The sequence below is a fragment of the Pelodiscus sinensis genome, chromosome 2 (assembly GCF_052426305.1).
Source record: "Pelodiscus sinensis isolate ZL-2025 chromosome 2, ASM5242630v1, whole genome shotgun sequence".
NCBI classification, from domain to species: Eukaryota; Metazoa; Chordata; order Testudines; family Trionychidae; genus Pelodiscus; species Pelodiscus sinensis.
This window is the reverse complement of record NC_143053.1, coordinates 233,525,513-233,542,880: the sequence shown is the minus strand read 5'-3', so window position 1 is coordinate 233,542,880 and position 17,368 is coordinate 233,525,513. Positions and strand designations below refer to the sequence as shown.

Genomic DNA, 17,368 nt, shown 5'->3' with positions numbered 1-17,368 from the left:
TTTGATAGAAATACATTTCAGGGCCAGCCCTGTGCAGCATACTGAAACCTGTTTTAAAGAATGGTTGCTTAGTTACCTGTTTGACTGGCCTCATTATTACCATTTAGCATTCCCATTCTGGTTTCACTTCAGAATGTTTTATAAAGGGTTAATATATTATTAATAGCTGTTATAAGCATGTAATAGAAATAAGGAATGTTACATTTGGGTATAACCATATCAGTAGAAGGCAATGTAGAGTGTGATAAGTTGTGGCTATCAGCAAACTTATTTTCCCGGTGGACACTCTAACAACCTTTTACCCATTTAGTAAAACATCTCCTAAACAATTATTAACCATTCATAAATATTTATAATTGGAACCTTAATAGAAAGTCACATCCATTGTCCTTTGATCTTCTCCATTTGGCTGTTTAAATACTAAACCAAGTTTGAAATGTAAGCTAAGCCTGCAGAGATTAAATAACCTCAAAAACACCTTCTAGGTACAGACTGGAGTATTTTCATACTATATAATACTAAGAGCTTAACTGAGCATGTTGCAGCCAGTTCCAGAGACAGGAAATGGAGTGACATGGCTACTCATCAATAAAAGCAATATGGAAACAAATGAATAAATAAATAATAGGAGATGAGAGACTTCCGGCTCACAAAATAGCTCCCTTTCCACAATTCCTTCTCCTCTCTTGTCAGAAATAACTCAGATTAATAAATATTGCCAGGTTGCTGATGTGTTTATTGTACTGATTATATTATTCTCTATGTTACCAAAGCTCCTTCCCTCCCCTGGGTTTTGTTTGTTATATCTACCTGTGTTTTCTTGTCTTACAGATTGTAAGCTGTTAAGTGCTGGAGCCATCTTTGCATCACATGTGTAGACAGCACCTAGCATAATGGAGCTTGACTGAGGCCTGTGGGTGCTTCCACAATACAAATAATATGGCATGCCCATGCAGGGGGAACATAATTGCTGGGCCCCTGGACAATGTGGGTGGGGGGGGGCAACTCTGCACTCCTGGAAGGGGCAGGGCTAGGGACTAGCCTCCCCATACCAGTCCTAAAGCACAGACCAGAGTGCACTGCCTGGAACTCCAGCAACAATTTAAAGGGTCTGGGACTCTAGCCATCACTGCTGCTGGCAGCCCTTTTGAATTGCCAAGCCCCAGGGCTTTTGCCCAATTTTCCCCCTTTGTCAGTGGACCTGGGTCCAGTTATCTAGATATAATTGAAAGAGGAGTACATTGCTACAAAGGTTAGACAAAGTTCTCTAATGCTGACCACTGGGCCAATGCTACATGCTTTACTCAGGGAAAACTTCCATTGAAGTCACTGGGAATTTTGCCTGAGTAAGTTCCTATAAGGAAGTTTCCCTATTATGACTTTTAACTTGGTTAACTTTGCTCTTATTTCATACAGACCACCAGGACCTCGTTAATAATATTACCATTCAGGGCCTAAAACAACATACTTCAGCACACAGTTATAGAGTATCTTTTGAAGCATGTGTAAGATCTTTCTGTCCTGCCACGCTGTTTCAGTTATCGTTAGACCTACAAAACCTCATTGTGCCTTCATCTGAGCACCACAAAAATCCTAACAAGCATACAAAGAAGCAATGTGTTACTCTTATCCCCTTCCAGAATGGCTGATTTTTCAGGACCTGCCAGAAATATTTCCTGGCCAGTTTTGTCTTACAAACGTACTGTCTTGGGAGGATTTTTTAAAAAATAAAATCCCATTGCCATTTGTCAGCAAACAAATCTGGGCTGGTATTACAAATAGTTTAGCTAAATGCATATGGTATGATATGGTGTAAGGGACCATTCTGATCTGGGCCATTCAACGGGAGTCAGGACTGACAAATCTTGAAGCATTGGGGGACTCAGGTTAGGTTTAGGAGAGACACTAAGCAGTATAAACCTGAGAAGTTTGCTGCCAGATTGGCTAAATGTGTGGCTGCAATCCACTTATATGGCACCTACTTTGGGAGATGCTAGTTCTATATTATGAATGTAAAGAATTAGCTTGGGAACTTATTTATCCTGCAAAGGGATCCATGTTTTCTGAAGTGTTCCATGGCCTACAGCTATAGCAAAGTGACTAGGAGGTGGCCTCAGAGTTATGTATGTCAGGATTAGTTTAGCCTGTCATCTCAAAACCAAAACCATACAGACTTTAATATAAATGGAAACTGGATTTTACTATATACGTAGCTGTGGTCACTGTCCTACAGCTGTTAGATGAAGAAATATTGTGTGAGCACTTGGTCTTTTTTCAAAAGACTAAAAAAAAAAAAAAAAAAAGGCCAAGAAAAATGGTACAGCACAATGCTATTTGGCTAGCAGCCAAGACAAAGAAACTCGTAGATTTCTAGGGACAAGAGGCCATGTGAAAGGAATTTTTCTCCTTTCAAAGGAATATCAAAATATACCAGAGGATTTATTTTGTGCGCTTGGCAGAGATTAGATTGAGCATAGCAACATCAGCATTTAATTCCATTTGTTAAAAATACAGCTCCAGAAAATAAGGAGAAGAGATGTATTCTAAAACCAGGTGAGCTGACAGCTCCTGAAGGAGAGCGGGGAAGTCTGGCTCCACACTTACATATTCCTGTATTTTGCTACACCCAGAATGGGCAAGGCCTCAGGCAGATGGGGATGAGATGGCCCTCAGCACTGCCTGGACTACATTCCCCTCTTCCCAGCACCATCCAGAGTGTGCCCCCCCTGAGGCGCTGACAGCAATTTAAAGTAGCAGCAGCAGCAACCAGGAGCCCCAGGTCTCTTTGAATCGTGGGCTCTGAGGCAGTGGTCTCCTTTGCTCCCCTCATTGGCAAGCCTATCTAAAACTGAGGATTCAGGGTACAAAACAGGATGTAAGGCAGAACTACTTAAGTGTATGGGTATGTCTACACTTGCACTCTAGTTCAAACTAAGGATGCAGATACAGGCATTCGAAATAGTCAATGAAGCGGGGATTTAAATATCCCGCACTTCATTAGCATTATCTCGCCGGCGTGCTAGTTCAAATCACAGCTGATTCTAACCAGGGAGTGCGCGCCCAGATTTGGTTCAAACTGATGTTACTCCTCAAAAAATGAGTAAAAAAAACATTTTTTGAGGAGTAACGTTAGTTCAAACCAAGGGGTTTGGTTCAAACTAACGTGTCGGGGAGCACACTTCCTGGTTCGAATCAGCTGTGATTCGAACTAGTGCACTGGTGAGATCATATTAATGAAGCGCGGGATATTTAAATTCCCACTTCGTTGGCTATTTCGAATGCCTGCATTTGCATCCCTAGTTCGAACTAGGGTGCAAGGGTAGACATACCCTATAAGAAGAAGGGAAGGATGACTTTGTGATTTAGTCTCAAAGAGGGGAGCCACAAGAACCTTGGATATATCTCTGTGCCTCAATTTCTCCAGATGTAAAATAGGGGTGTGTCAGGGATATTGGGGGGGGCATTAATATTTGTAAAGTGCTTTGAGATCTCCTGTTGGAATGTACCTGAAAAATCTCCAGACCTTTTTATTGATTTTACTTGGTTTCTTCTGCGGAGGGGAGAGATGAATGAAAAGAAGGAAAATGGGATGAAGGTAACATGAAAAAAAGATGAGGCCTATTAGGGGGCATAGTCTTTTCCATTTTCTAAAATATCGTTTGTCCTCATGGCAGCAATAGCCTTGTAGCTTCCTCTTTTCTACAGCCAGCCAAACGAACTCTCTGCAGCAGGCCAGCTCTTGGGTCTGTTTATTTACTTGAGCTCGAGTGCCAAGGATCTTCTGACAGGAAATGAGTGAGACTCTGAGGAGAATATTTTGGTAACACAAGAGGAAACTATAGATTTTGGTAACAATGTTATTTTATTTTGTGTTTGTTTAATGTTGATACTGTATTAAAGGTCAATGATACATCAAATGTTGGGGAAAGTAAACATGAAAGCTGAGCAGATAAACCTGTACAGAACTCCAAGTAAATTAACAAGTTCCATATGTATATTTCTCTCATAAGATAAACAACATTTTTTTCAGTCTGAAAAGATGGATCCTGTTTTTGTTAACTCCAAAAGTAAGTATTACAATCCAACTCTTATAGCCTTTACTCAAGGAAAACTCCCATTGAGCTCAGCGGGAGTTTCTCTGAATAAGGGTTGCAGTATTTGGCCCAATTGCTTGTTTTGCTTCTTTGTGTAGCCTTTGAGAAGCCCCAGATCTTGATTACCAGTGATAGGCGGTGTAAACTCACCATTGGAGTCAGCAGATCCTGAACTATCTTCTGTAATAAGGGAGCCCCCACCCTGGTTCCTGGTGATTGGGGCCAGGGAATGACATATCATTTTCTTGCTAGTATTCATTTGTGTCAGAAGCAGGGGCAGATATAGGGCAGGGCAAACGGGGCGGCAGCCCCAGGCCCCACGCTTAAAAAAGCCCCGCGCATGCGCTGTGGCGCCTCCGCGCATGCGCATGGCATCATGGCGCATGCGCCGAGGCAAAGGGGGGCCCCGTGGAGTTATGCTGCCCGGGGCCCCGCAAAACAGTCATCTGCCCCTGGTCAGAAGTCAACGTGAGATTACCATGCAAGAAAAATGCTGGTTGGAATCAAGGCCAATTAGTGCTTAAAGATGTTTAATAAATGAAGCAGTCAATGCAGTCACTTCTGCCACAGGCAAATCTTGCACATTTATCATCTATGCAGTCTAGGTATGTAAAATCCCATTTAATTGGTTAACCAGTTAAATGTGATGTTTAATCTGTTAACTGATTAAATGGGGGCAGGCAGGGCAAAAGGGGGGCTGTGCCAGTGCAATTAGGTTGGAGCAGCCTTTCCCCCCACCTTTGCCGGACTGGAGCAGTCCCCTAATGCTCCCCCACAGGGAGGGACTGCTCCAGTCTGACCAGAGCAGCCCCTGCCTGTGACACGCTAGGGCTCACTGTAAACAGGAGAAGCGCTGGACAGTTGGAGCAGCCCCTGTCTGTGGCAGCCCCACAGCAGGTGGAAAGCTGCTCTAGCCCCCACAGGTTAACCAGAACCGGTTATTCTTTCACATCCCTAATGTATTCCAGAAGCCCAGGCAATGTTCTGCCCAGTTATTGTACAAATCAAAGTCCCCTGTCTTTGATACTAAAGAATCATGGTCAAATTGTGTTCCCATTTTCTACCTTTGCTATACTAGCAATCATGAGAGCACAATCTGGACTTCAGCCTTCATATCATGCACTGTAACCTCTACTCTGAATTTGGTTTCTGTAGTTTTGCAATGGGTTACTTGCCGTTTTCACATTTTAAGAGCCAAAATCAATTATGGCACCTAACAATTTCAGGAAAGAGAAGTTAAGTATGCTCATTTGCCCAGACTTCATGGATAGTAAAGGTTTTGTAAAAAGCTTTTATAATTAGGAAAAGACATAATACTGTACTCTGTAAAGAATTTTTAAAAGAAAGCTCCAGCTTCACAAGTCATCTGGGTGAAAAGCTTTGTTTGGCTCAAGGATCATTATGAAAATCTGTTGTAATCATGGCCTTTGGTAACAATCTCATCAAAAAAGACCCCAGGCAAAATGGGCACGAAGCCTGACCATGGAGACTCTCATTCTCCTGAGGTTGGCATCTTGAGTTTAGTGACCTTGGCACGATAATGCATCGTCACAGCACCTTTCAGTAGATTTGAGATTTCCATCTCCAGGGCTGTCAGTCTGGCACTTTTCATCAGTAATGACATTTATTTCTTTAAAGATTTCAAAAGCAATGGAATCTAGGGAGAACAAGGAAGCTCATGCTTTGTGGGGTGAAGATCGAAGGTTGCTATAATTCTGCTGTGAATGTTTTTAGACAGTTGGCTGTTGTTACATTCACTTTTTGTTTTTCTCTGAATGTTGCAGTTTTATCTTTTCCGGTTTGCCCTTTAGGGGACAGCTAGTGGCTGACTGCACAAGGGGAGGGAGAAGCAAGCCTTTCTATCCTCTTACTCCCCTGTGCAGAAGCCAGTCACAATCCCTGTCCATGTTCTCCCTGGGTGAGTCTAATGCTGACAGTGACAGTAGACTCACTAAAGTGGGTAGGGAAGGACAGGGTGAAAGTCAAAGCCACAATTCTAAACAGGCCCAGAGGAATTCTGATGAGTCAGCCTGAATTGCTACAGAAACTGTTAATGGAACAAGGTTGTGAACTGTCTGGGGCTGGGACATGTGATGTAAAGCACCTAGCACAGTGGGAACCTTGATAGGGGTCTTCTGCCATTACTGTAATACCAATTATAAATAATACTACAGGAGCAGAGCTCCATCAAACAACACACCATGCTGAATGCTGCATGCCGCAGCTTAATAGCCACAACAAGAACCTCAATTGCACTCTTTAGTTGAAATTATTTGGGATCATTTTTACCTTTGCTCTCTTTGCTTTAATTTTCATGTGGTTCAGCATTTCTTCGTTTCACCAACTTACTGAAATGCATGAAAAGGGCAAAGCAGAGTTAAAACCCGTCATGAAAGCTGACAAAATATTACACTGTGATTTCATTGTCAGTAGTTTATAATAATTCATTGCAAGTTTTCACCTGAACTGTTTGCATCTTAGGAGTCTGGAGTAAGTTAGGTGTGATTCAGTTTAATGTCTGTCTGGGTGAAGGGTCTGGTGAATTCTTATTTAGCCAAAGCAATTCATCCAGTACTACTTTTCTGCTCCTCTGTATTTCTGTGGATGGAACAATCTAACAAAGGATCTCTGCAGGAAATAAAGAAAAATGAAACACTGAAGTGTATTGTACACAGTATGTATTTATGAAGTGCTTGTGAATGGCATAATTTAAAAGAAAAAGAATGTCCCATTTAGGCTGTGCCACTGGTAGCCTATGCAAGCTTTCTGTATAACTGCACATCCTGAAGCAGGAGGAAAAGGGCCAATCTTCAAAAAGGTTTAAAAGGTTTATAGCAGCTTTTGCTGCAATAAATGTACTGGAAACAAAAGAACCAGAAAACAGTACAAAGGCTATAAAGTTTGCATAAAGAAACCATTATGAAGGTGTGCCAATAGAGCAATTGTTTGATGTTGCGTTACAAATGTGTAGTTTATTTTACTTTATTAAGATTCAGTTTATCCAATGGCTTTTGCATTTAAAGAGCATTACAACCTGGGGCTGTGAGCAAGGACATTGGGTTCTTTCGTAGCACAGTGTTCTTGCAGGATTTCTAATATAGTTTCCACAGCAAAAGGTGTTAATAGGCATCTACTTTTTTTGGATATTTATCAGGGTTCCCAAACCTTAGGATCTGAATGGAGGTGACTGCAAGCCAACTGCTCTGACCATCTCTGATCTTTGGGCTACTGTATCTGCCTCCATTGCTTGGGCCCCTCTCCAGTTTTGAGGATGATTCATCACTACACTAGGCAAATATAACTTAGATAGAGCCACGATAAGGTGGGTGCATAATTGGCTGGATAACCGTAGTCAGAGAGTTGATGTTAACGGTGCTAAATCCTTCTGGAAAGGGATAACAAGTGGAGTTACGCAAGGGTCTGTTTTGGGACCCGTACTGTTCAATATCTTCATCAATGATGTAGATATTGGGATAGAGAGTACGCTTATTAAGTTTGCAGTTGATACCAAACTGGGTGGGGTTGCAACTTCTTTGGAGGATAGGGACATAATTCAAAATGACCGTAGCAAGTTAGAGAAATGGTCAGAGGTAAACAGGATGAAGTTTAATAAAGAGAAATGCAAAGTGCTCCACTTAGGAAGGAACAATCAGTTCCATACATACAAGATGGGAAGCGACTGTCTAGGAAGGAGCATGGTGGAAAGGGATCTAGGGGTCATAGTGGACCACAAGTTGAATATGAGTCAACAGTGTGATGCTGTTGCAAAAAAAGCAAATATGATTCTAGGTTGTATCAACAGGTGTGTTGTAAGCAAAACTCGTGACGTCATTCTGCCGCTCTACTCTGCACTAGTTAGGCCTCAGCTGGAGTACTGTGTCCAGTTCTGGGCGCCACATTTCAAGAAAGATGTGGAGAAATTGGAAAGGGTACAGAGAAGAGCGACAAGAATGATTAAAGGTCTAGAGAACAGGACCTATGAAGCCAGGCTTTATGAACTGGGCTTGTTTAGTTTGGAAAAAAGAAGATTAAGGGGGGACATGATAGCGGTTTTCAAATATCTAAAAGGGTGTCACAAGCAGGAAGGAGAAAATTTGTTCCTCTTGGTTTCTGAGGACAGGACAAGGAGTAATGGGCTTAAAGTGCAGCAAGGGAGGTTTAGATTGGACATTAGGAAAAAATTCCTAACTGTCAGGGTGGTCAAATATTGGAATAAATTGCCAAGGGAGGTGGTGGAATCTCTCTCTCTGGAGATATTTAAGAACAGGTTAGATAGACATCTGTCAGGGATGGTGTAGACGGAGCTTGGTCCTGCCTTGAGGATGGGGGGCTGGACTCGATGACCTCTCGAGGTCCCTTCCAGTCCTATGATTCTATGATTCTATGATACACCAGGACAGTGACAATGTCATGCAAAATGCTACTAATGTTTGTTACTGAATATCAATCAATCTGTCTGTTTAAGCTCACCATAGTAGTATCCAACCATTAAACAAAATTATCACTGTTCCAATAGTCTTTTCTCCTTCCCTGAAGCATCTGAAGTTTTTATTGTTAATATTATCTTTCTTTCCCCCCAGTAGTCTATTTTCTCACTATCTTCACTGATTTTGTTGAAGCTGCAGGAAAGTAAAGCTGTAGAAGTGAGTTTTACACTTTCTTTTAAGAGTTGTGAGGGCTAAGGTTTTGTTCACCTTCTACAGAAGAAAGTCTATGGGCACTTTCTAAGAAAAGTTTGATGCCTTTCAATACCTTAACAAAGATGACAAGACTTCAGGTCATTTCTGATGGCTGTTTCTTCTCATGCCAGAGATGTCACAGCTTCATGTCATCTTCAAAGCTTCATGTATGTTGCCCTACTCTTAACACTTATTTGTCAAAGTTTGCAAAAGCCAGTGAGAATCAGACTTCTCACCATTCTTTGGTCTTAATGTGTTATTAAGATGGTTATGCTGTGAAGAAGTTTAGATGGCAAAGTCCTTCGTACTAAGAATATTTTATAATTTCTTGTGTTTTTATATTTGTATAAGGTGCACAGAGTTTAAAGAGGAGCTTTTAATAAAACTAATGAAAAAGTACAATTTCTCTTAGAGTTACACACCTGACCTTCAAGGCTATGTCTACACAGCAGCATTATTTTGGAATAACTGCCGTTATTCTGAAATAGCATAGTCCACATCTACACACAAGCAGTTATTTCAACATAATGTCAAAATAATGTTGAGCTGGAGGACAGCTTACTCTGATTCCTGTAACCCTCGTTGTACAAGGAGTAAGAGAAGTTGGGGGAAGAGTGTTCTGTCTTGAAATAACTGCTGTGTAGACAGCACCAAAAGTCAAAATAAGCTATTTCGACTTAAGCTACACAATTAGCATAGCTCAAGTTGCGTAGCTTATTTTGAGTTTGGCCCTGCTGTGTAGACATGCCTTAATAGTGATACAATCAGGATCCTGAACATGCTCATTCAGGTTTAGTTTTTGCAGCAAAAGAGATTGTACAAAATAACGATGTGGAGGGAATTCTGTAGATTTCTTGTAATGAATGAATGAATCAATATTGGAACTGTCCCATGTTTTGCTGTGTGTAGATGGATTAGTTCACCAGCTGTATCAGGACTGCCCCTACCACAGCTGGTGCCCTATTCAATCCAGCTCATGCATATGCACCACCCCCATGAGAGTGGCGGCCACTCCATGGGGATAGAAAGGGAACTGGGGGAAGCAGAAGCTATGGGGGGCATTCAGTTGCTAATTCTACTGGACTGGATGGACTGCATGCTGCTAATCAATGACTCAGAATGTTAGTGTACTCATTCAGGGTGACTATGGTTTGAACTATACATATCACCATTGCTGCAAATGGTGACAGGTCCTCCAGTCGGGAGGAGGGTTGGCAACCCTACCTTCAGGGTGTGGAAAATCCTGCATGACGTAGTTATAGTGACATAAGGATTATATTTTTAAGGGCCTGATCCTATGAAATGCTGAGTGCTTTCTGTAAGATATTGTAAGATATTGAGCTCTCTCAACTTCCAATGAATTATTGAATTCAGCGTGTACTGAAGACACCCAGTGTCTTCCAGAATCATGACCTTAATGCATAAGACTTATAAGAAATAGCCTGCTTAATTTGATTTCATTTTAGTTTGTGCGCACACACACACACACAAATGGTTGCTCTTTCTTGTCACAGGGAAAAACCCCCATCAAACTAGTTTCTCTTCATACAATGGGAAAGTCGTGTGTATATCAGTTTCCCTTTTTAAATATTCCAGGGTCTTGGGACTTGCAACCCTCAACCAGGCAGATGTCCAAATGAAAGCATTAAAAGCTCTGCTTTTAAAAAGACTGCAGTATTGCAAATCAGGATTTTAATTAAAATACAAGTTGGGGTTATTTTCCCCCTATAACTATGCACTTTGAAGCTACATCTAGACTATAAGCCTCTTTCAAAAGAGAGTGTCCAGACTACAAGCAGATTTTTCAAAAAAGTGAGACGCTTTTTCGAAAGAGAGTCTAGATGCTCTCTTTCGAAAAAGCACAGTTTGCATTCAATAGCGCCTTTTTTCGAAAGAGTGCTTTCGAAAAAAGGCGTTATTCCTCATAAAATGGGGTTTACCACGATCGAGAAAACTGTAGCGTTCTTTTGATTTACTTTTGAAAGAACGTGGCTGCAGTCTAGACGCAGGTGACGTTTTTTCAAAAAAAGGCTACTTTTTTTTAAAAAAAAAAACCTGTAGTCTAGACTTTACCAAAACATGGCTAGATTGTAACTAGAATTGGTAGGGAAAATATCAGCAGACCCATTTCCTGTTGGAAAATACAGTTCTGTTGAAATTTAAAAGCTTTGCAAAATCTTGTTGATTTTGCCAAAATGCCAATTTTGGGGAAAAGATGGGAGAAAAGAGTTCCAAAATATCCTGGTACGACATTTTTGGAATGAAATGTTTCAGTTTTTCAGTATGAAATGCCCTTTTAATTTGAAGTGTTTTAATTCTGTATAGTATGATGCAGTAAAAATTTAAAACATCAAAATCAAACCAAAACATTTTGACTGTGTCAAAACAAAACAGAATGATTGATTCAAAATGATTAGTGGAGAATTTAAATCTTCAGTTTCTGTAGGTTTCATTAAGAATGAAAATTCTTCTAAAAACTGAACTTCCAACCAAGTCTAATTATCTTACAGTCTTCCCAGAGGAAGGGATAGTTCCCAGCTGTATAATCCCAGTACAGACCAATGAACAACTTGTCACTAGGCCCTGAATTACACCACAGATTTATGCCAGAGATACTGGGGGGGTGCTGCTGCACTCTCTAGCTTGAAGTGTTTTCTGTCATAGGCTAGGTCTACAGCCTTTTGTCGGCAGAGACAATGCAAATGAAGCGCTCATTAGCATTTGTTGTGCTGTCATTTGAATATTCTCTGCTGGTGCTTTTTGCGGAAGAGGTTTTTGTACAAAAACAAGCAGTGTAGATGGAGCTGTTTTGCGCAACCCCCCTCCCCTTTTGCGCTAGATCCTGTATACCTCCTTTTTTGAGGCATAAGGGATCTTGCGCAAAAGGTTTTTTTTTGCACAAAACGGCCCCATCTACACTGCTTGTTTTTGCGCAAAAAGAACTGGCAGAGAATATGCAAATGACAGCGCAACAAATGCTAATGAGTTTTTCATTTGCATTGTCCATGCCAGCAAAAGGTTGCACTGTAGACATAGCCATAGAGAAGGTTTACAGTTTGGTTCAACAGCTCTCAGCACCTCCACTATATGAATTGTTCCTGCCCCCCCTGCTCTGGGATATGGAAAATCCACTCCCATGAGCAATGCAATTATATTGACTAACTTCCCTGTTTAGACAGTGTTATGTTGACTGGCGGGGGGGGGGGGAGGAGGAGGAGGAGGGCGGCTTCTCCCATTGACATAGGCTTTGCCTACACTTTTAATGTGGCACTGTGGTCACAGCACTAGCACTGGGGTAGAGCTTCCCAGCGCTGTAGACAAACTACCTTCATAAGGAGAGTAGCAAACAGTACAGAGCCTGTTTACACTGGTGCTTTAATTTACTTGCTTCACTTAGGAGAGGTGTTTTTTCACATCCCAAACAAGTAAGTTGCAGTGCAGTAACTTGCCAGTATACACAGGCCCTTACTGCCTCAGCTACAGGAGCACAGCTGTACCAGTGCTGCCATGTGGTAAGTGTAGACAAGTCCTGTTGCTGCCCTGTTTTTCCCTTACTGGGGGTGGGAGGCAACTAGTACTTCAATCCTTTCCTCCCTATGTAATCGGTCAGCTACCCCGGCCAAGAGAGAAAGGGGAAGAAGCCAGGATTCCTCACACTCCTTTCTTTCTCCTCGTTCATTTGCTGGCATTTGGTTGTCATGGGCTAGCAGTCCTGGCTCTTCTCATGGCCAGTGACATTCGGGGCCTGATTCTCAGCTGGTTTAAACTGGTGTCACTTTGTTGAAGTCAGTGAAGTTAGGCTAGCTTATAGCAGCAGAGACTCTGGCTCAGGGCTACTCTAAAAGGTGCACTTGCACTTTTTCAGTTTGTTTATTAAGGGCCAGGCTCCAAACTGTGTGAATAATCAATGGAGCAAGGAGCAAGGAGCTGTCTTCAAAGCCCTTGTGCTCTTGCTCAGGCCTCATTTCCATTGCCAATTACATTGAAGGTTTATGTTAAAAGTGCTGCTGAGCACAATGAGTATTTCCTTAATTCATCAGCCCTACTTTGTTGCCATTTTCTTGAATTAGAGTGTTTCCTTTTAAAAGGATTGCACTTAATTCAGAGTGAATAATCAGGGGTAATGTGGAGTGATTTATTCTGCAAGCCTTATGCTGTAGACTGAAATTGCTTTTCCACATCTTGGCACGTGGCGATCCAGAGTGCCCCCCTGATGCATAGCCCAAGAGCTCGGGGAAGGCAGGGAAGCAGTGGCAATATTTGATCATGAGAAGGCTGTGATATGCGTTTGCCAGTAAGCAAACCTGCTCCTGGCTCTTTAATACTGGTGCATCCCCAAAAGACAGAAGTATCAGTACAAATAGACACTACATACATGCAGACAGTTGTTCTAAGGCTCTCAAGTCTTGGAATGACATTAAGGCCTTAGTTTGCCCAGCTCTTAATGAGAGTACAAGGGAAGACGAGACTGCAAACAGTTTCCCTCCCGCTTTGTATTCCTGCCAAGGCCTCAGCCAGAAACACAGCCCTTCACAATGGGAATGTAATTAATAATTAAGCCTAGCAGTGCTGCCAGTGTTAAACTCCCCCAGAGTGGGCGAAGTGTAGATTGTAAACACCCTTCTCCTGCACTTACCAACATAGCTGGCCAAATACAGGGAACAGCACACGTTACCCCGTCAATGGGATGGTATCTGCAGAGAGATCTTAGAGGGATCTGAAGGCCTGCAGCACAATGAGCCGTCTTCTGCTATCATTTTATTTACTTATATATATAAACTAGTGCTGGAACAGAGATGGTCACAAATGTCACACAGACAATTATCTCTTTCAGAACCCCTAAAGTTAAACAGTAATGCCTATTTTGCAGAGAAAAATGCAAGCATCTAGTTAGCAAGATTAAGACAGAGATAAAGCATTCTTGTGCTTCTCACATCTCTCCTAAAGAACTGTATCACAAATCAAACAACCCGGCATTTTTTTCTAAGACTAAAAACTTGTTCACACATTAAGAAAAGCAATTCATAAGACTATATGGAACAGTGACATCTGACTATCCCTGTACTAACATCATACATATATTATGATGATTCCTAAAAGAGAGTTTCATTGTGGTAAGTGCTGTTAAGACATTTAGATCTGTGGAACTCATTGCCACAAAATTCCACTGATAGCAAGAATTTAGCATTATTCAAAGCAGAATTGGCCATTTATGTGGATAACAAAAATACCCAGTTTTTAATAGCTAAATTACATTGGGATGAGATATAAATCAAATGTTTCATTGTTTAAACCAATTTCTAACTAGTAGGGATTAGGATGAGACTTCATGGGGGCAGATTATCCCTCATCTTCTTTCTGTAAAATTTCCTGCCTTCCTCTTAAGCATTTGGTGTTGGAGACAAGATATTGGATTAGATAGTCTGTGGGTATCTGATTCAGTATGGCAATTCCTGTGTCCCATATACACTACAAAGAACATATGCTGTAAATACACAAAAGAGTCAAAGCACAGAGGAAAGGAAATATTTTTTTGCTATTTCACAGATGGACAGACAAGACGCAGGAATAGTAAGGGCCAGAACTTTCAAGGTATTCAGGGACTTAACTCCCATTGACATCTATGTGAGATAGATTCTTAAATATCGTTATGGACCTGGGTCTAAATGGCTTGCTCAACATTATGCAGGAAGTCTGTGGTGAACCCAAATCTTCTCAGTCCAGTCCAATGTCATAACCACAAGACCATCTTTCTCAATTGTTTTTTTTTCTTGTATTGACCACAATACTCTTGTTTAAGAATAAACAATATGAAACAGGAAGACACGTTCAAATTCTCTGCTTGAGTTACTGTTCTCCAAACAAAATGGCATGCAGGTTTTAAACTGGCAGCAGTAAAAGTTGCCATTAAAATTGGTTCAGCTGTTACCATCACATTGAACTGTGGGCAGACAAAAACTCCAAAATGTAGAGAGTCAGGGGTATTTGTATAAAAACATCACAAGTGTGTGATCTAGGAGTACTATACTGAGTTTGACAGATATACGAATTTTGTGATGGTGAATGAAAATATATTTGTGGCTAATATATTAGAGATTTTTCTCAAAAAAAAATTATCTAATCATGATTCTTTTATAGCGTTGTGGAGATCAGTATCTGCAGAGGTTACATCTCTACTGTAAATATCAAGAGTCCAAAGAAAAAATTTAACTTCACCTTGCTTTTAATAACTTGTAAGTTTGGTTTATAAATAAAGTGACTTGCTCTCTTAGGCCAAATCCTATTGTTCTTTCCCATTCCTGCAGTACCCCCTACCAGATCTGAATTTGCAGGAGTTGCTGATTGAACAATCACAGAAAGGAATAATTACCATGCTGCAAATGATGGTTAGATTTTCTCTGAGATGGATAAGTGGAACATACATTATTTCTACAGAAAAATATCTTAATGTTACATGTCTGCATTTGTTCTAAATCTGCCTAGAGCCAGCAAGCACAAGGAGGGAGTGAGGAAGATGTACAACATAGGCATCAGACCTGATTCTCTACACTGAAATGTTCTAGTTCAACCATAAGTTAAGGGCTTGATAAATATATTATAGGGGAGGCTTTTTCATAGGCGATCAGGCTAGATTATCATAATGGTGCCTTCTGGCCTTAAAAAGGTACAGACCTATTAATTTTATTTGGTCTTTTAAGCTGTGTAAAGTTAGGGTTGCCAGATGGTTTAACCAAAAATATAGAACACTCCCCCTCCCGCCAAAAAAAGAAAAAAAACACCAGGGAAAAAATTCTGTTGAGGGGGGAAAAAAGGAGGAGACCAAAGCTGTTGAGTTAAAAAAAAAGGATCTTGAGAGTTATTCAGCAAACTAACTAACTAAATAAATTAAATAAAACAGCATGGCCCCTTTAAGTGCATGCAGAGTCAAAACAGGGCTAGGAAGAGGGGAGAGGTTGAGCACTAAGACACAGGGAAGACATTGCTTCAGGTCTTTAGGCCTTTTGCCAGCAGCCATTTTGTTTTCTTGATCGAGGCAGAACACAGCTTCCCTGAGGAACCAGGTAAACAGGAGATCCGGGGGTGTAGGACCGGGGACCTGGGGGAGGGGGAAGGCGGGCCCAGACTCAGTTGCTGAGTGTGTCGTAGGGTTGCCAAGTGTCCAGTATTTTTGCCTCTAGCAGGGGAAAAAAAACCAGAAAATACCAGACATTTAGGTGTCCAGTATTTTCTGAATTTTTTTACTGGACAGGAGGCAAAAATAACGGACTGTCAGGGTCAATACAGGACACCTGGCAACCTATGTAAAGTAGTTGTAAGACACACAAGTGTTAAGTGATCATGCCATGAAAAGCATAGTGGAGAATCAGTTCCTCTAGAGGCCAGGGAAGGTATAATGCTCTCAGAGGAATGATCTCCCCAATCAGAGTCGATCTCTTTGTGGTGTTTAGCATATGTGTCAGGTCTCCAGATCCCAAATTAGCATGCAGCCCATTGAGGTTCTGTGTGTGACCAACGAGACATTTTGTTTACTGATGTCCACATGCAGGGCTGCCAGATTCCACTGGTTTCTGTCCACATAGTTTTTTTCCTACCAGTATTACTAAAGAGATATGCATGCAAAGTAAGGGCACGTGAAGTGAGGTGTGTGCTGACTGAAAACTACATTGACTGTGAAAGCCGTGGGCCCCCTCTGCATCCAATCAAAGCAGAGCTAAACTTCAATTAGCAACTCCTGCAAATTCTAGGTACACAAGTGCAGTCAGCAAAACTACCCTCTCCAGGAGCTGGTCTTGGTTACGATAATTTTGCAGCCCACTGAAATGAGGAGGGCCACTCATGTGGCAGTGATGGAGACCAAAGTGGGACCCAGTGAAAAAGAGACTGAAAGACACATGTGGATAGAGAGTCTCAAAGCAGGATGGGCTTATGGAGGTGGGATAGAGGAACGGAAGCTTCAGAAGAAGCTGACTTGGGAGAAACAGGGCTCAGAAGGGATCTGGTGCCATGTCAGAAAGGGAAATAGGCTGTGTAAATAGCCTCTTAAGCCACTCATCCCCGTTCTCTCATTCCCCTTGAACTCACTTCCCCCAGTCATTCTCCAGTTAGGGGTTGGATCAGTCTTTCTACACAGGGATAAACTCTGTGCACAGTAACAAGTTCATCCATTTAAACTAAACATGTAAAAACTGGTAACAACTGTAGCAACGGTATGTATTTTAGTTACCTGGTATTTCATTGATATTTGATGTTGCCTCTAGCACATGCAAAGCACAACTGCTTTGGTAAAAGTGGAGCTGACGTCAGAAAGTTTGAGAATCTCTGTAGTAAGAAGCACGAAGCAGCCATGTCTGGAGTGGAATCTGGCAGCTGCACAACAAACAGTCCAAAGTAATGTTACACAATGTGCACATCAGGTTGTGAAGCATACTTGTCCTATCTGAAGCTGCAGGGAGAGTTAGATATACACCGTGTAATTCCTAGTGCTGCATAAAACTGGTGGTTTTGTGTCATAGGCAATCACATGAATATTTGGACTAGTAACTGCTTTTAATCATCCTCTCCCCAAGTTTCACCCTGAGTTCTGGCTTCTACCAA

General features: G+C 41.5%; 1 long non-coding RNA gene across 1 annotated transcript in view; it reads right to left on the bottom strand.

Annotated features, from left to right (window-relative positions):
* Positions 1-17,134, bottom strand: part of LOC149525446 (uncharacterized) — a 46,892-nt gene extending 29,758 nt beyond the window's left edge. The window contains exons 1-3 of the long non-coding RNA XR_016348647.1: positions 16,998-17,134; positions 6,556-6,722; positions 6,384-6,442 (exon numbers count right to left, since the gene is read on the bottom strand). This is a non-coding gene — a long non-coding RNA (uncharacterized LOC149525446). The remainder of the gene's footprint in view (positions 1-6,383; positions 6,443-6,555; positions 6,723-16,997) is intronic.
* Between the last annotated feature and the right edge of the window lie 234 nt (positions 17,135-17,368).